The sequence below is a fragment of the Galendromus occidentalis genome, unplaced genomic scaffold (assembly GCF_000255335.2).
Source record: "Galendromus occidentalis unplaced genomic scaffold, Mocc_1.1 scf7180000077530, whole genome shotgun sequence".
NCBI lineage: Eukaryota > Metazoa > Arthropoda > Arachnida > Mesostigmata > Phytoseiidae > Galendromus > Galendromus occidentalis.
In genome coordinates this window covers 1,727,072-1,746,294 of record NW_003805518.1, presented here as the reverse complement: position 1 = coordinate 1,746,294, position 19,223 = coordinate 1,727,072, and positions in this window count along the sequence as shown.

Genomic DNA, 19,223 nt, shown 5'->3' with positions numbered 1-19,223 from the left:
GTCAATAGGCCAAGTGCAAACCAGTCCCATCCGACCTTGAGCACCGAGAGATGTACTATCTTTCGATCCGCTCGCATCCGGTCGGGTCGCGGTCGACATGCGTGTTCCCGATCGCAGACGCCCGCGCGACGATGCCGGTAATACCAGCGAATGTTTACTGCGTTTCAATAAACCTAACGGAATAATATTGGCCTTGCTTTGTGAGCTGTTCTACGGTCGCTTTATACGACATTACTATCACGATATACGAGAGCGGCATTATGATCATAAGCTATGGGATCCGTTCCAGACATCGGAGTAGTGTTCTACCACAAGGCCGAGAGACCTCGCTTACGTCCCCGGAAAACCGACGCTGCAGGTCCCGCGTCTCACCCGACAGACTTGAATGAGAAAGCCGCAGGTATGATTCCTCGTCACGTCTCTTCCGTGTCGCAAACGTCACGGTAAGCTGGGCGATATTTGCATAGACGTCCGATCGAGGTGCGTTGCGGAACGCTCGGAGGTACGATCGAGTGGCCGAATAAATAGCAATACGGTCACAGTTGGATATAAAGTGGATCACACGCCCCACTCATGGATGGAACAGATCGGTTCGATCCTCGTAGTGAGGATACAATTGCAAGAGCTATCACGGATCGAGAGGCTTCAGGTTTTGCGTTGAGCCTTTGGAGTTCCCCGTGTTAGCTGCGCGTGGGAACACTCCCGGGGGTATTCGAAGTTTCTTCTTTGATGTGAATCAAAGGCAAAAAGAAACATGGAAATAAACTTTCGACGACATCGCACGCTATGCCGGAATAACGTGCCCAGAGCTTGAATATCGGGCCTGAGGAGATCCGGGATCTGAGACTCGCGTCGATATCCATGGACCCGGGCTCTCGAGTATTCAATTATTCAAAAGTATATTATCCCTGGGGAAGAGCAGCCGACGCAAGGCCCCACTGACACGTTGCAATATCCCTCCGGAGTCGATTGCTCCACAGGACGCGGGGAGCTCGCGGGAATGTCGGCGGTGATCGTCCTGAAGCTCACAACGCTTGACAAGCGAGCGTCGTAACAGTTGACAGTTGTTGGGGTCGATCACGGTCGGTGCTGATCGGCGAAAGCACAAGAGGCGCACATTTCGGACAGACAGACTGAGTCTTTCTGTTTCGCGCGCAGTCAGCCGGGTGGGCAGTCGGGCGGGCGGACGGGCGAGCACTAACTGCAGAACACAAGGTACCTTCTCTGCCACAAGGTTCACCAGCCGCCAACACCGTCGACGACGACGCTCGGAGTCATCTTGTTCGGTCTTTCTTTCATCCATTCACGAGTTCGTTTTATTGTTGGCGAACCGCTTGAATCGCCTGCTTGTTCACTCTGGCAGCGCTTTTCTGGATTATTATTGTTGTTGCCGCTCCACTCGTAGTCGACGGCGACAACAACAACAACGATGTGAAGTTCATCGGCCGCCCACCCAAGCCTACTTGTTGCCAGGGGAGCGACTCCGCGATCCATCCCCGATCTTTCTCCGCGAATTAGCAAGCGCGAGAAACGTTCTCATGTCTGTTGAGCGGGCCAGGCTCACGACGATGCTCAGCAACCATCAGACTCGTCAGCTTGTCTTCTCGCACCCAGACAGTCATCCAGCCCCTCGCATCCACCGCGGGTGGCGTCGACGTCGGCCACCGAGCTGACTTTCTCTGTATTGCCCTATCGTGGGTGTTGCGACTTCTCTCGGCGCTTCCAAGTCAGATGTATGTTCTTTCCGACCGGATACCTCCACGCCGGGGTTCGATCTTTCAAACTAGTTTGTCGAGGAGCCTCGGGAGGGCTCATACGGAGCGTGAGCTCTACGTTCTAGCTTCATGAAAACTTCTCGCGTCTCTTTGTTCCTGATATCTGCCTCCTCGAATGCGGCAGTTTCCCCCAAAGGATCATCCCCGGACTCATTTGATCATGATGTCTCTCAGCAACGTGAAGCCCGACGGATCTTTCCCCAGATCTCTGCCGCTCCTCCTCCCGATTGCTGCGAATTCTATTGCCCCCTCCCCCCCCTCATCCAGAACGGGGTCGACTTCGGCCTCCACCGTCGGCACAATGAAGAAAATAGGCTCGAACATACCTGGGGTGGGATCTCGACATGATACCCCTTAGAATTGGGCTCAGGAGCCTTTGGAGCTCTGACCGTCTGCTCCGGACTGAATCCTCCGACGCAGCCCTGTGTCACTAAACGGAGGCTCTTTAACTGATGACGCATTCGAAAGGCAGAGAAACTCGAATCGGAACCCTGGCGTAAACCATAACGGGAGTCCTCACGGAGACTTTAACGAAAGTCCAGACGCAAATCCTGACGGGCACCCTCACGGAAATCCTGACGCGAACCACGACGGGAATCCTTACGGAAAGCGTGACAAGGACCCTTGCGGAACCGTGACAGGAGCACTCTCAGGATGCGCCCTGGAGATCCGCCCGAACTGTTTTCCTCGCGTTGCCTCTGTTCCTTCGGTAGCCGCTACGATCGGTGATATATGTCCGGTTGCTGATTCTTGGAGAGACTGACGTCTGCCTCATCGAATCTCTCATATCATTCCGAGCCCACTCCATCTCAACCGTACCAATATCACCCGCGGAGCTCACAAGTCTCATCGAGCAAGTTCACGACGAATTTCCGTCAAGTGCCCATGATGACAATTTCCGATCGGAAGATCTCTCGGCCGTCTTCATAATTAGATCCACAATCCGCCGAGGCATTTTCGGATGCTCTCTGAGGACGACCGTGCAAGACGGACCGCTAGCCCCTCACCGCTTCTCGCAAGTCATCGAGGTCGCGGGAATGCCGATATGCGAGTTGTGGGCGTAGCTCAATGAATATTCTTCCTCCTCCGGATCATACTTGGCGAGACCGAGTGAGGCCGCACTGTGCTCCCGGCCATCGAGTCGAGCCTCGACATTCCGCCCGACCAACTCACGAAGCTCGTTAGTCCTCGCGTGTGGTTTCGGAAACCTTAGGACACGAGGACACGTCTGACGGTGATCTGATGATTCACAGCTCCTGGATTGGATCTGCAACATTGTCCTGAGCATTTCTGTCCGGGGGCTCTTGGAGTTGCTTCCGATGTCGCAAGTTCCGAAGACGATGGCGAACACTCGGGAAGCTCACCTTTCAGAAGCTTCGTACGCTTGTGACATGCTGATGAGCGTTGATTTCGCCACGGAGCGACTTTCTTTTCTGCGTCATGCTCATTAACGCGGATGATCAAGTTGCCTCATGAGGAGGCAATTAGAAAACGAAGGCAACCACGTCGCAGACAAGTCGTTCAACTACTGTGGGAAGCGAACTGGACGACATCTTGTTTGAATTTTTTTTCTAGTCCGTCCTTCCAGTCGGCGCTGCATTCGCCGCTCAGAAGCCGGTGAGCATTCGCAAGCGGCGGAAAGACCGGGTCTGCCTCGGCGTTGGTCTAATTGGGAACGCAAAATATGAGATGGGAATCAGTAATTACAACGAGAACAACAGAAATATATTACGAGGAAGTAATGTATGTAATCCCGCTCATTGTGAGCGAGAACGCTCGAAAGAAAGTATCGCCGCTTCTTATGTGAAGTTGAAAACGGGCCATAAAGCCCGACTCCCACGGCCCCGAAAAATCTGATGTCGGTATTTTTCGGTTGCGGTTGATCCGGCCTTCGGTCGAGCGCCTCGTGGAGCATGCAGAATGCATGAGTTTCATTCCGGATGAGCGATTCGACTCTCGGGAGAAAAGCATCAATTGATAGACGAGCTGATATAACAACGATTTTCACGCTCGCTTCGTTCGTTGCTCGCCCGAAGAAAATGTTCGCAGAGCCCTCGCGGAGGGGCTGAGCACCCGCTTGTCTGCTCACTCAAAGGAAACCAATATCTTAAGAGGCGACGACGACAGGTTGATCCGAACACGTTGTTGCGGGATCAAGCGACCAGAACCTCGAGCCGACGAGCGAGCGGGTGGGCGGATCGACACCCCGACGTAAAAGAGGCGATAAAACAGAAGCGACGCCGCGGACTAAAATGCCGGAGCGAGTTATATTTCTTGAAGGTTGGAATAGTTACATAATGAACGCGATTCAATGACCCGTGATCCGTCCGCATTTTCTCCATTCCCGTCGCCGGAGTGAGTGCCGTTGCGTGTCTTCCCGCGGATCTTCTGTCGGTTCTTCTCGTGAACGATCGGATCTGATGTTCTCGGTAGATGTCTCGTCTCAACTATTTGCTCAGAGATGCTTGCTCTAGATCATCGTAAAAATCCGCGGACTTGGACGAAAAAAAAACATGGACTGAAGTAGCAACGATCGCTCCGGCAGCAGCTCCGGCGAGTAACGATCACACGATTGATCACGGAGACGTATCTTTCATGATGTCGACTTTCGTGTCCGCTTCGTTTTTCGCGAGAACATCAATTCCTCTGGCTGTCACGTGGACGTCAGCTCAGCCGAGATCAACTCGTTCCGGAGGGGATCAGAGAATAATTTCTCCGACCTCATGTCTTAATAAGGGAGCACCGCAGAGCGAGAACCAGCCGGCTTGCTTTTAACATCATTTCTTTTCCCGAAATGCCAACCCGTAATTTAGCAATGATCGGCCCTCGACCCTCCTCTTCTCTCGGAATGGTGTTCTCTGTATCGAGAAGGGGGAAACGTACGTTAGTCCTCGACGCCGCCACGGAACCACCTCTATCCCGTGTCAAAGGTCGTTACGTAACAAGGAATGATCAAGAGGATCGTGCCGTAGGACGATGACAAGATCTTGAAGAGCAGTCTTGCGGGATTTAGGGAACGGTGCTCCCCCCTCCTTTTGCTTCCTCGATAAGATCGTAATCGTTTCATTCCATTCCAGATGTGCTGTGGGCGGACAGCCTCGATGCATATTCTTCTCGGAGACAGTCCGTCCAGGGAAAGTAGTTCTTAGCAAAGGTCGTGGAGGCTCTGACAGCTGTTCCATGCATGTCCTCCTGCGGTCTCTCTCTCTATCTCTCGAAGTTTCCTCTGACAAGTGAGCACCGGACTTGGGTATCACACGGCTCGTATCCGGTACTCTCTCGGTGGATTCACCGATGCATTTTTCGCGATCGGAATTCGAGCTCACGTGGAGCGCTATGGAAAACAGGCATGCGACTCTCTCCGAGTCAACTGAATCGACTCTTCGAGAACCTGGAAAGGGGCTACGGAGTACGTCCCCAGGTGAAAGCATGCGCTCTCGTACACGGAAACGTGGATGCCGGAGTCCCGACACAATTGGAGAGTCTTTCGAGTCCGATGTCGAGCCTCAGAAGTTCCTCTTCACGCGCGAGTTGAGAGGATCCGTGCGGGGTCCTGAACTTCGATAGGGAGCCCCCAGGCTCTAAACCCGGAGCCCGGATCAGAAGTCTCAACATCTCTCTTTTGTTCGAGATCAAACTCCGCTGCGGATCGTTGGCTCGCTTGTTCGTCCCTTCTTTCGTCCATCCATCCATATGTCTATCTATCAATCCGTGCGCGTTCTCAACGGTATCTTTTCGGCGATGGGGTCAGCGGAATTCAGTGTCGAATGTGGGCGATACAAAACATCGCATTCTGGGGGTCAGCACTTCGACGTGGACGTCATCGTTGATGTCGGTCGATTGGAGCACCGAGGAACGGCTTCACGTGGACAACGACGACGTAGAGCAGGCAGGCAACGTCGTGGTAGTTTTAAAAACGATCGGCGATCATCATAAGCGACGGCGGCACCGTGTTTCTCTCGATCTAGGTAACACAAGAGCACTGCTAACAATGCGCCATATTTTTCAAAAGAGGTCAATGTACAGAATTTCTGGTGCTTCCACACTTTCAGGAAGTCGACGACAGGTCGGTCGGCTGGCCAGCCGGTGGGCTGGCTGGCTTTCTCACTCTATCGTCCGCCAGCGAGCTATCCGGTAAGCCTTCCCGTCGTGAGGTAGATTGCGAAAAGAACGGAAAAGGTATCTCGCTGGGAAATCTAATTTTTTGTCGCTGAGAGAAATTCGAATCTGCGAAGACCTTCCATTCCTGACGATAGACGGAAGAAGAGAAAATCTTCCCGAAGTCCTTGGAATGATTCAGTGAGTAGAACCGACAGAAAGAGCTACGGGTTGGACTTTGATTGTATGGTGCGCCACCACCACGGCTCGATGTTCTCTCCGAGGACGAGACTCGGAGGGAGAACTCGGAGGAAAAACCTCTCCATTGGACCGAATTCCGGGCATACGATTCGAGCCGCGGCAGCTCGGTGCGGACAAGAGAGACGAGAGGCTGCACGTTGCCCTCCTCCACAATCTCCTGTGGTAAAAACTCTGAGATCCCTCGACACACGTGAGACCTTCTTCTTACCTAAGAACTTTCCGATTGGGAGGAAACCCAGCGGGAATCCGATCCGTAGAATCTTGAGAATGATCCGAAAACATCGTGAGAATCGTTCCAGAATTCTTTTCACCGTTCGTCATGGTAGCTGCTGGTTTTTTTTTTCTCCATCGTTTGTGTGTGTAATCTAACACATTTCCTTCCCGCGTCCCAGTATCTGACTTCCATCGTTGTCGCTGCGTTCCGTGAGTTTTCTCGGGAAACAAGTTTCAATGAAGGTCGCTGCGCGATAATAGAATTCGGAGGAAGACGACGGGTGGGCTTCAACGGTCGTTCTCGATTTTTTCTCGGAGTTAATGTACCTCATCATGTATCCGAGATAAGTCTCCGCTCCCTTCATGAGGAATGCCCTGCGTGTCCGTCCATCGCTCCCGGGCGAGCCGATTCTGAAACAGCCAGATTCGAGAGAACCAAGCAAAATGTACACGGCTTTACTCACTTTGACGAGATACAAGGTTTTGAACCTTTCAATATTGTCACTCGTTAGGGGCGCTCAATGATTGGATCAAAATAATTCGGCAGAAATGAAGTTCGAATCTCAGAGGATGCGAACGAACTACCTCGAAACCACCAACGAGTGTAATGTGATGACTCCTCTCGCCGCCATCGAAGAGCGACGCCGTTCAAAGGACGCAAGCGAGGGATGTTATAGAGGGATCTTTCATTGAATTAGATCAGCCTCTTTGTGATGCTCCGAAAACCTATTTGTCTTTATTGCAATGTTTGTATGAAGAAGTCGTCGCGGTCGGAGGCGCGTTCGAAACTTTCCTTCTTTGAAACTTTGATTCTCAGTGACTCGGAGCACCGCTCTGCTTGACCGTAGAGAGCTTCGCGACCTCCCTGTTCCGATTTTTATTGAGACTCTGAGGTCGATGTTGCCACTGCGGCTCAGCTGTGATGGGGCTCGAACTCTGAGGTCCAGACGAAAGAATGCTCGGAATAGTTTAGCAGGCGCTAAGGTTCGATGACCCGCAGGTGATTTTCATCCAGCTCATGGAAACACTTCTGGAAACGCATGTTTTGCTTCACTTCAATGAGGCCATCCCACGAGATCGTAATCTATGACGTCGGAACCCTTCCTTTGAAGCAGACCTCATCGGTTGCTCAAGCTCATCCTGAAGAATGGACTTTCCTCTGTTTTAGCGGAATGTCCCAGGGTGACTCTCTAGACCAAGAGTTATTCCTTCGCTATGGGGGAGCGGACTTCAGCGGGAGAAGCGTCTTCTGCGATCTAGGCGCACGGAACAAACCGATGCGACAGATTCCGGCCAGGGTTCACCCTCAACGATGCGGATTCCCCCCAGAGAACGGATCTCCGGGAATCAGGGCGATAATGGAATCTATTCATTAGGCCTCTCGGATGCTATCGACGACGAGGCGAGGAAACGTTCGCCACCGCTCGGCCTTTTATTGCGACAGGAGCGTCCGAGAGCTTCGTCCTGCGAAAACAGATGATGACGACGAGGCATGACTCGCGAATCACGTTCTATTGAAACAAAGAGACCCTTTATCAACTACGTCCAGTGACCATGTAGTACAGCTTGACTGAAAAACGCTGGTTATGACATCGATCAGATGTCGTGAGGTCTACGGGGCTCGAACCTTGGGGAGCAGCGCTCCCCCGTTCGGTCAGGGAAAATGGAAGAAAAAGTCTCGTGCTGTTCCACGGCGGACTTTCGATTGCGGAGGGCGAGGCTCGGGCCCGAACTCGGTTCCTCGTCGCTGAACCCGTGATCAATGAATCTGTGCTTAGTCGCAAGGGAACCAGTGGAGATTTCGCCGGCCTGATCACACATATTCGGGTCGATCGGTCGGTCGGTCGGACGACAGCATCCAAGCGTCGAAAGCCTCACCAGAGACCTCAGCGGAGATTCCACCACGGATTGTGGCAACGCTGTTAGTCCGGGAGCCGATCCAGTCAGTCCTGACGTTCAGAAACGGAGATTTTTGCGTGGTTCGCATTACGCGGCTCGGTGGTTCCGATCGAATTGAAGAATAAATCCAACGAGCGAGAGATTGTCCGACCGAGCCCCCCGATAGGGTTTTTCTCCACGGTCGTGCGCGCGGATCATCTCGACCGCCCAGAGTCGTTACCGCGCGGCACCTAAACCAATGCGGTTTGCAGTCAGTCAGCCTTCGGTATCGGAGCCGGCGAATTGTCTCAAGGACTGCTTGGAATTTTTCAACGGCAGAACTATTGTTCCGGTGTGGGCGAGGCAGCGCACCGAAAATCCGGACCGACTAGTACAGACAACGAACCTCATTAACAGAAATCTGGCCGGTCGTACGTCTCTGCAAGTTCTTACACGTTGCTCGTGTGCGACTCGTGAGTGATCTGTCGGAAGTTTGTAAGGCTTCTGTGAACTACCGAAGGGCCGCCGCGCCGTCGAAACACTGGCGGGACCGTACTTCACTGATGCAATCTTAGCAGCAAGCAAACAAACGAACAAACGAAGGATAGGAAACGGGCGGACCACCGAAGCAAAGAAAATTGAAACGGGAGCTCGGGTACCGGCCGTTTTCGGAAAAGGCCGTGACCTTCGAATCGCTCCGCTAGACATCGTTCACGATGCGGAAGAGCTTCTGGAAAAGTGGTATTTCTCATGCGTTCCGCCGATTCGGGTGATACCAGTAGAGGAGATCCCGAATCGATTGAGGCATTCCGAGCCACTATTTTCCGCCATGTACCGCATGAATCGACTTCAAGATCGCTGCAGATAGATTTCCCCACAAAATAGCATCGGCGAATTTCTCGGAAGGGCACTCGATCCCAATAGGCAGTCGATTCAGGCAAAGATCGTATAGCATTGACATGTTCGTAGTGCAAAGATCTGAGGATCCGACGGGAAGATTCTCCCTCTTGTGATAAGAGAATTCGGTTGGGAACTTACGATCTATCGGGCCTCGTGTTGGCTCATATAGTTCGTCAGTGCCGATAGAATCTCGACCGAGTCCTCAACGCTCTAATGAATCCATGGACGTCCGATCTCATCGAATGGCAGGCGAACGGGCCAATGGATGAAGTTCTTCCTTCCCCTGCAGAGCTTTGATTGAAACCAGGAGACTACAGGAGGCTGAACGAGCCCCCACGTCATGATCGAATGCTCTGAGGCATTCGTGCAAGCGCGGCTTCGAGATCCGGGAGGAAAAAAATCGCGATAATCGATGGCACAGAAGTATTGCGAGCTCCCCTTCTTCCAGAATAATTGAAGACTCGGACCGAGAGGAAGGTGTGGCGGCCGTCCAGTGCGGCAGATACTCCTCCGGAACGACGCACTGGGAATATCCACCGACCGCAGCTGACGTCCGTCGGGGCTCGCATGGAGCGGCATTGAAATACTCGCACGATTGACAGTTCTAGGCGACGAAATTACCTCTTGAGAGGCATGAGCACGACCATCGTCACAGAGTTCTTTTCGGCAAATAATTTTTCCTCTCCATTCTCCAGCAAGCCAGACATTCGCTTGATGTTCTGGTCTCCTGCCACAGAAGCAGCACTGGTGCCAATGACGTCGCAGAATTCGTTCGGTTCCAAAGACCGGAGCGGAGTGGCATCGCCAGACGCACGAGCACCGACAACCTTATGCGGCTGAAATCATCGTTTTCAGTCACCGTCGCAGTCGTCTTCGTCAAACTCAGAAGACCGAGCTAGAGAAAACGCCGACCGATTCTGTGCCTCGGTCATTTGCTTTTTCTTTTGTGAAAAACTCGGCGCTGATTCCCTTCGACGTCTGTGAGGGTGGGTGACTGTACCCTCGGATGACCGGAGACGATGCCGAATGATCAGCCTTCCAAACGCATCGATGTTTCCTTTTCCCGCCCAGATTTCCCCCCAGGATAAGCATTCCCTTGGATCATGGTCGACTCGGTAGGATATTGGAATATTTTTTCGGTTCCCGACCGGGAGGAACAAAAGGGATTCTGGGGCACAAACCCCGAGGTTTTTATGCTGGATAGGTGCACGAGATTAGTGACGACGGGGTAGAGAGCGCCTGAATTGCCTGATTGTTAGAAGGAGAGAGTGAGTGCGTGCGAGCGAGCGAGCGGGAGGCACCTCACGCGTTCTTACCTGCAAAAATAAGAAAAAGCCCCTGTTAGAACGAACATTCCTACCCCAGGCCAATATCGAAGGGTCCTCGGACGCCCTCAGAATGCATTATATTCTTTCAAACGGTTTCCTCGTGGCGAAACAGATAGAAGAATGAGAGCTCGCTCGCCCGTTGTCGGAGACAGAGAAAGCGGAGCGACACAATGCTACAACTGAGCCGTGACGAACGCGATCTCGATCCGAGGGGAACCCTGAGAATGCGTCCGAGAGGTAGAAGTCCCAGCAGCGTAGCCCCTCGCATCTTAGATCTTGGCCGGGAAGAAACTGAGCAAGGAGCCCACCAGCCACAATTCCGCTCGATATATCCATCTACTCGGTCCGAGGCTCGCCGGGACGATTATTTGATTATTATTCATACAGCCCTTCGTCGACTACATTGCCTTTTCTGCCGAGAAAGAATATGATCCATCCACTTTCCCTGTATTCAAGAATAATCCCACTGGTTCTCGGGTATTGATCTCCGATCGAGTGGCGAGAGGAGATACCACTCCAACCGCCCGGCCGATGGATAGACGTTCGCAAGGCGCTTCGTTACTAAGAGTGATTTGCATGGACTAAATTGCTTTTTCAGCTCAGTCTGATTATTTCCAAGGTCAGACGACTCGCAGACACGAACGCCTGTATAATCTCTGTCTTTTTCTCGCTTTCCCATTAAGGGATGCGGCGGTTCCTGCTTCCAGCTAATTTTCATTCCTCGATGAATGTATGTCCAGCCTATCGGCCTGGTACATAGCCTGATCTGGCCCATACTGATTTCCTCCGCCACTCCGCTCGCCCTCTACCCCCGGGAACGAAGTGTGTGTCGATCCGACTGGAGGTTATTTCCGCAACCAATTGGATTTCCGATAGACTTAAAAATGGCTCCGGAAGGCGGACTCCATTTCCAGTCTGTAATCTGGATGATCCCCGGAGTTCTCTGAAGGAATGAAAACAATTGGGATAATTTCACATTTACCGAGGATCTCTGACATCGCTCAAGTGAATCATGAGGGGAACGAACGATTTGCCCAGGTATGGATTGCCGCCACTAGCCGGAGATGGGATTTCATCACAGTTATTAATCGAAAGAGCTTCAGATGCAATCTATGGATGGAAAATTAGCTCTCGGAAGATGAGCCAATCGATCATCGGTTCCTGTGGCTCAAAATTTATGATCCGCTGGAGAATGGGGAATCTCGTGGCAACAGGGAGGCAGTGAACAGACATTCGGACTTCATAGGAGACGAAAAATGCTCCTTGGAAATCGATATCTCTTCTCGGGTCGACGTCCACGACGCGGTAATGAAATATTTCGGGGGATTAGTCGTCGGATGAGAATCCTACTCTCGGATCGGATCCGAAGGAGCTCCTTGCGGATCTCGGTGATGTTCCACTGCGATGTAAATGTACCAAGAGTCATATACCCGGACAATGACTTCTCATTGGAGAGAGCGAGCTTCGTTTGCGAACATTCTTCGCGATAACTAAGTCTCTGGCGTCAATCTACGACATCCACTGTGTACAATGTACAGTCCACCAAATCACACGTTGGGGCTGCCGCTGTTGTAAAGTAGACGAGAGAGCGAAGGGCGTGTTTGTTGAGATGATCGATGATGACTTTGTACCGAGCAGATTTTTTAAAATAATTCCGCGTAATTCCCACTCCCCGAAACGATCGCTGGAGCTGCCGCCGCATTCTCCGCTGTGTTGTTTTTGATCGAGTCAATTATTATTTAAAAGCGGTCGCTTAATGAAAACTCAGACATGATTGGAATATTTGTCGGAAGAGAGAAATTCGTAAGAGAGAGATCGCCGTCGCCGAAATATCGACTGACAAACATCACTCGGAATATTGCCAGAGGTTATCGCCGTGACGTCGGTGAAAGCGAACCCCGTGGATAATTAAAACTGCTCGCTCGAAGGATTTGGTCACATCCGACAGGCGATGAAAAGTGTCGATTCTATCGCAGATAAGCCGAATGTGGAGCGCACGACTCAACGTTTCCATAGCATCGTCTGTATTGACGCACGGCCACGATCTGAATCATTGCTTAAAATTAGGAAGCCGCGTGGCTCTTTCCAAAGCTGGACGGAGCTCCATCCAAATATCCCTACGACATTGTTGTCATTGCATGGAGAAAAATTCTGGTTGGAGAAAAAAAATCGGCTCCTGTTCTCGCGATAGGGCACAGGGTCTGCCACACAGGAAGGGAACACCAGATTCCGGTACTCACGTTCCCGAACGCGCAGACAGCGCTGACGCACGCCCAAAGGACGACTTTCTCTCATTGTGCGAATCAGAAACTCCGGGAAAAAACTTCCAGGTCCCAGACGTCTTTTGAAATTATTCGGAATCCCCTGCGCGCCGCGTCAAATAAAACACACGGGGCCGGTGCGATAGACGAAGAAAGCGCTAGCGTTGACGATTTTGGAATGAGGCGTTTTCCACTTTCATTCTCCGCGTTTTGTGATCCATTTCGCTCCTGATCCCGTAGCGGAGCAATTCTTCCTCCGTTCATTCGTCGGCAACAGTTGGCGGGAGCTTTTCTTGAAAAAATCCCACAGTAGGGACACAAAGCTAGGCGCGACTTCCGAGATGTCGCTGACATTTTGTTTGTTCGGGACAATGGCTCCAGATTTGAGTATTGCCCTGTGAGGTATACATGACGCTTTCAATATCTCGCTCGGAATCGGATTCGAAGGGCTCGTTCCGCGGCTCGCGGTGGTCGATGAGTCGCGAGGATTCACAAGGAGTCGGCATTTTCCCGATCATCACGGTACATCAGTGTGAGCGCAACGCGGTACGAAATCGATCGTTGCGAGCAACATCATAATCTTCTGACATTTTGAGGCTACGGTTATCGAATGTGTGGAGCAGCCTCGGTATGGTCGGGATCGGTAACAGCCGTCCAGGACTCCGGATAATCGACACAAGCGAGAGAACTCCCCCGACGCTGCGTATTCTGGCACCATCAATCCCGAGCGCGGGCAGGAGAGCTCCAAGTCTTGTTTTCAGTGATAATTAATAACAATTATTAACAATAATATAATAACACACCGATGATTGCAGCTTCGATTCGGGTGCCCTATCACTGATTATTATTCATTCTGTACTTATTTGCGTAAAGAGTAGTTCCCTTTCAATTACACACTGCACCAAGAAATGATACAGCGACGAGACTGATGGCCCCAACGACGGCGAGGAGGAATCATGATGGAGATGACGTCCGCGACGACGACGCGCCGGCAGCAGCGACGGCAATAATGGAAAAATAAGTCGATACATAACGCGATAAGTCGACGAGAAATCGAATTTCTCTTTCAAGCTCCTCAGCTGGCACCGAGATTATCATGAAGAGGCCACGGCGATCGTGAGCATTGTTCGTGAGGGCCATCATGCTGCTTATATTATTATTGTGTTAGCCGTATATTGTGTGTACGACGACGACCACGAATCTACGGGCGGCTGGCCCGTTCGATTAGTCGTACTTTACAACAGGGCACCCAGGTTGTCGGAACACCCCGCTGTTTCCTCGAACCGTTTCAATCTTAGATCAACCGGTCAGAAGCGTTTCTTTCTCACTCTTTTCTCCGAGAAGCATGGAACGCTCGGGACTCTCACGAGCGACGCGACGTTTAAGACACGAATGATCGTTCCGGGAATGTTTCTGAAATGTTTCGAGGCTATTTCTGTTGAAGCTGCAGTCGGCATGTAAATAAATAAAAACGTCGCGCCGCAGTGACGTAACTGTTGAAGCTTCCTCCAAGATACGGAAGGAGACGCATTTCCGGGACGGAGGCTCATTTCCAGTCATTCGACTCGGGGAGGGACGGGATCGACTTAGGAATAGAGTTCAGATGAGTCATTCTAGAGCTGATGAGATCTCGCCCGGGTGCACTGGCTCAGAGCAGTATTCACTAAAACCACGCTGAGCGCGTTTAGTAGAAGTCTAAGCAGTCCCCAGATGCCAAGGAGAGTACGGATCCCTTTCGATGGGTTTCTGGTCCAGCTGGATGCTTCGATCCATCGAATCGGAGCGGGAAGCGTTAAATTCGATCATGAATTGTTGTCGAGGAGCGAGCCACCGATCGAACACAGCAGCGCATTGCACCGCGAAGGCTTTTGTTCCAGTGAAGGACGAGGGTGATAAAACAATACCGTCATCAGATCAAGATTTTTTTCTATTGCCGGAAACGAATCCAAATCAGGCAATGACGACGACTCCGAGGCTAATCTCGTCTTCCCCGGGAGAATTCGGTGGGCACGAACCGTCAGAAGATCTCAGGAGCCGGTTACAGGAGTCGTATTCCCGAGGATCATTTTCAAAGAGGGAGCGTTCAGAATGGACGGAAGCGACAAATCGCTCGTGATGCTGAGAAACGTGAATACGGCACTACCAGAAGAATTTTTTCTCCTCTTCTAAGAGCAGTCCGACTCGTAAAGCATCATGCATAAGATAAACTTCATGAAGACGACGCGTGTCGTTCCGAAGACTGAGAGAGGGGTATTTTCTGTTTCCTGGCGCTTATGCAGGCGAGTTCTTCCTTCAGCATAGGCAGTGGAGGTCTTCTCAGAAGAGACGAGCTTCCGGCGCTGCTTCCGTGGTTCACGCATGACAGCGTAGACAGCATTCGTTTCTCAGTCAGCTTTTTTTCGGAGTCGGTTCCGAGGGGGTGTGAGCTGGCTTGGAAGCTATTAAATGTTGTTGCCGCTATCACCATCGCCATGTTGACCAGTGACTTTAGATTCCGCAGCTGTAACAACCAAGAAGCCGGTCGGCAGACCCGCTTCTCGCATATAATACCCAGCCACCACAACATGGGCCCATCATCAGGCTCGGCGGTCGTTCAACGTGCATTAGTCGCTCTTTATAGCTTCGTAGAGATTCGCAGTTTCACATGTTCCACACAATCTTCGGATCAAGCGTTCTGTGCCTCTGTTTAAGTTGGACTATAGTCATTTGGCGGGAGATCTAGAGATCGTTTATTGCGAAAGCAGCTCGAATAAGTCTACCGGTTCGTTTGAAGGATTCGTCGGAATCGATGGACCCATTGGAAAACCACTGGAATTGAAATCTTGGGCTTCTGGGTGACGCTGGTTTCTCTTGGAAAATTCCATCGTGGGAATCGTCGAGCGAGAGAAAAATCAAATTCCTCGAAGCTCTACCTTGAGTAACAACAAACCTCAGAAGCTCCCAATCGCCGGTTGGAGGCTGATGAGCTCGACATGGACTGGATATCTCTTCAATGGACGATGGAGCCTTTGTTAAAGATACCGGGATATCAGCTGAGATATCGCTCCTTTAACGGATCAAAACCGCGAATGAACCCGAAAGGATAATGGCCAAGCGTTGGGAAAGTTCCCGAAAACAGGAATTGGGCCCAATTTTCTGCACCCCGACCTGCGACTCCCCACAGAGTGAATTCGATTTGTAATCAGGCAGGTAATATCCACTATCTGCGGGGGTAGTAAGGGACGGGCTGCTTTTTGACCACCCGTCAGTTTGCAATAATCACCATCAGCTGCGGGATGGATTCGGTGCGCCTTCCTGCTTTATGTTTCTCTTACGTCTTCTTCCCTGCATCTCATAACCCATGCACACATATCGACAATTCACGCATCAAAGCGCCCCGCATCGGTATTCCCAAGTCTCTCGGAGGAACGATCTTGTTGGCGAATATCTTGAGGCATTCGGGGCATCGTCAAGCCCATAAGGACGTTGAGGATGTCTCGTCGAGCGAAGGGTGAAGGGTGATTGGGCCGTTGGGTCGCTGGGAAAAGGGAAATCCGCTCGACGGCGAGGGGTCCATACACGATTTACGAACGGCGAGGAGCTGCCGATTCGGATGGCGGAGGATCGATGCGCGTGCGAACTTCTGCGTTTCTCAGCATTCCGGCGAGGGTGGCTTCCAAGTTCCGGCAAAGCCCAGGCGCGGAGCAGCTCTAGGGAGTCCCTCCTCAATGCTCCTTCTCAGACCTCCCAGTACGCACAGGTACTCCTCTGCTTAGCGTGCGATAGCTCGCATCATCGTTCCTTCCTCTCTCCATTCGGCCTGTGGAGCCGCGCCGGATAAAATCGCGGCAGCTAATAAAACGCAGCTAGTTCACCAGCAGTTCCGTGGAGTACCCGGGGAGTCAAGGAAAACACGACTGAATCTCATCCTAACGCATCAGAAACTACTGGTTTCACAATTTCTCGAGCTACGGCTCTGGAGGGAATGGAACCCCGCCGCTCGGTCGTTTGTTTCCCTCCGAAGAGAAGTCTGCTCCGCTTTGATGGCTCTGGCTTATCGGTCTTAAGGGAACGTCAGCGCAGTACAACGAGCCGGGATAGAATGGCGGGACGAAATTTACTGTCAAGCCGTAGACAGCCTTGGCTCGCATGGAACTGGACATGGTTAGCCCAGATCTTGAAACTCCGTTCAGAAACAATGCTGATGCATCAACCTTGATAGGTCCGCTTTTTTTCGCTCGTTGCCTCGCTCATCTGGGAACAATCCTTTATGGCCATTCAGGGTCTGTGTACCTATTGGACGATCGTACAGTAGATCCGTCGTTGACGCGACATTGGTTGAGCCAGTCGTTAGGAGGCTGTTCGTGGTCCAACCAGAGGGGCGACCGCTTGCTTTTCGATCTCGCAGCGACAGCAGTTTGTGATACAATGTTCGTGTCGGATCATAATAGCCCAAATTGAGAATACGCATCTGAAAATGCCGTTCGCACGAACTACATTGCAGGCTGCGCGGCGGGCGCCGCTTACAAGTCGGAACAGGCCGCTTGAAAAGGGGTTTTGTGGGTCAGATTTCGGGGAAGTCGACTGGGAACTACTATAGTGCACACGGTCGCTCGAAGTGATGCTACAATTACCTCGTTCCCATCGCATCAAACCCACGACCAAAGTCGCTACATCATCTCTACCGTCGCGTCGGTCGGTCGGTTGGTCGACGTCCCTGTTTCTCGGTAGATACGAGCGCTGTCACAGAAATTCCGCTCCTGCTGCCGCCCCCTATGCCTAAGACGGCCGAAAGACGCCCAGAGCCTGATGGATTCACGGGACAACAATCCGCCCGTCAGGGACTGTGTTGCTGTCACCTCGTTTTCTACGTAGCACCGAAAAGGAGATCCTCTCGTCTGTCGGACTTTCTCCGGTAGACAGTGTTGGGAACATCGCGGTTCGCTCCGAGTCGTCCCTTGAGAAAGTCATTCCGAGCGAACCGCAAATCGCCCAGTCGGGAAGCGCGCCCTGGAAATCTCGAGGAGGAGACTCCGGGGCAGGAGACTTAAGCCGCAAACGCTGATCGGATGGAGCCGGGCCGTCCACTTAATCGATTCCACATGCTCGAGCTTGGAGTGCAGAAGGAGTTTCCCGCGAGCAAGCGCTGAGTGTTCCAGGAAGGACTCCGAAAAGAATCCTTAGGATTCGAGGTTTGCGCGATATTTTCTCCTCTTCGGTTCCGGAGAATGTTCGCCCCAAGAGATGTTCAATCGCGTGAGGCTGCGGAAGTGCAGGGTTGCTTGCTTTTATGTACAGGTGGTGCTTCTTGCAGTGCGCCATCCCTATCTGGGATCATTTGCATCGGCATACACTTCGCTCCTCGCTCCCCTTCTTATTTTTCCGCCAGGTCTTATCAAAACAAATACGGTCACGTTCACAGAAGGAAACTCAAGATGGTCTGCAGATTCCATCAGCTGGCAGATTCTCCTGGGTAATGCCTCCAATTCCATCGCATCTTTCGTTCGTGACGAGCGAGCGAGAACTCGAGCCCGGGTCAACCCGTTCCCCGTTGCGTGCGCTGGAAACCGCTGACAGTCCGACGAAAAAATGAAGAGTGGAACCCATGCTTCCGATTTGGGATCCGACGCATGCCACTGCCTGTCGGTCCTCCAGAACCGGGTGCGTACTCATGAGATCGAATATCCTAGTGTCTTTTAGCTCCCGTCTCGATTTACCCTGGCATTGAGGGACCGAGATTGCGGGATTCAATCCTGCCACGGTATCGTCTCATGAACGGTCTCTTGGGATCCATCACACCTGGTTACTGATGATGACTCTACATACAGCTACTGGTGTGGCCGCTGGTAGCAGCAACGGCAATTTTCAAACTCGTGCCAGAGAAAGAGTTCCCGCGTCTTGAAAACCAGATGCCGGGCGGTGAGCAGAACGAACAGCTGCCTCGTTCCTAGAGGGTCGGTACAGACGGGCGCGCGGGCGGATGCTTCGGGAGAAGTCGGCTCCAACATAAGACGCCGCGCCGTGCAGGAGGATATCGTCCGATCGAAGATCTTCATTGAAAACATCTTCCCTCGGGGGGTTCGGGGTGAGTCATCGCCATACCCAGGGCAGTGCATACAGCCGCCGCGCAGCTCTGTCTCGAGGCCTGACCGCATCGGTTCAGCATGAGACTTGAGAAATCGTGTGATTCCCCGACGCCCCGACCGACATCGAGAATGCTGGGGAGATCTGTCTCCGCGCAGAAATGAAACGGGCTACGACAGGATCTATGGACGCGAAACGAGATGGCTCGAGCAGATGGAAGCCGTATCAAGAACACAGTGTCAATCTATCAAATCTCTGGGACACAGGTCATCGCTTAGCTCCATTTTCTCCATTCGGGAGTCATGTCCATCGTGGAGATAACGGCCGTCAGTCGCTTGCAGTCCGCGCGCGTACGAAAGAATCAGCTGGACGCTCGGTCACTAAATGAGCGAGTGGGTGAAATCTGGTGGTGGTCGACCAGCAAACTCTGACCGCTAAACAAAACG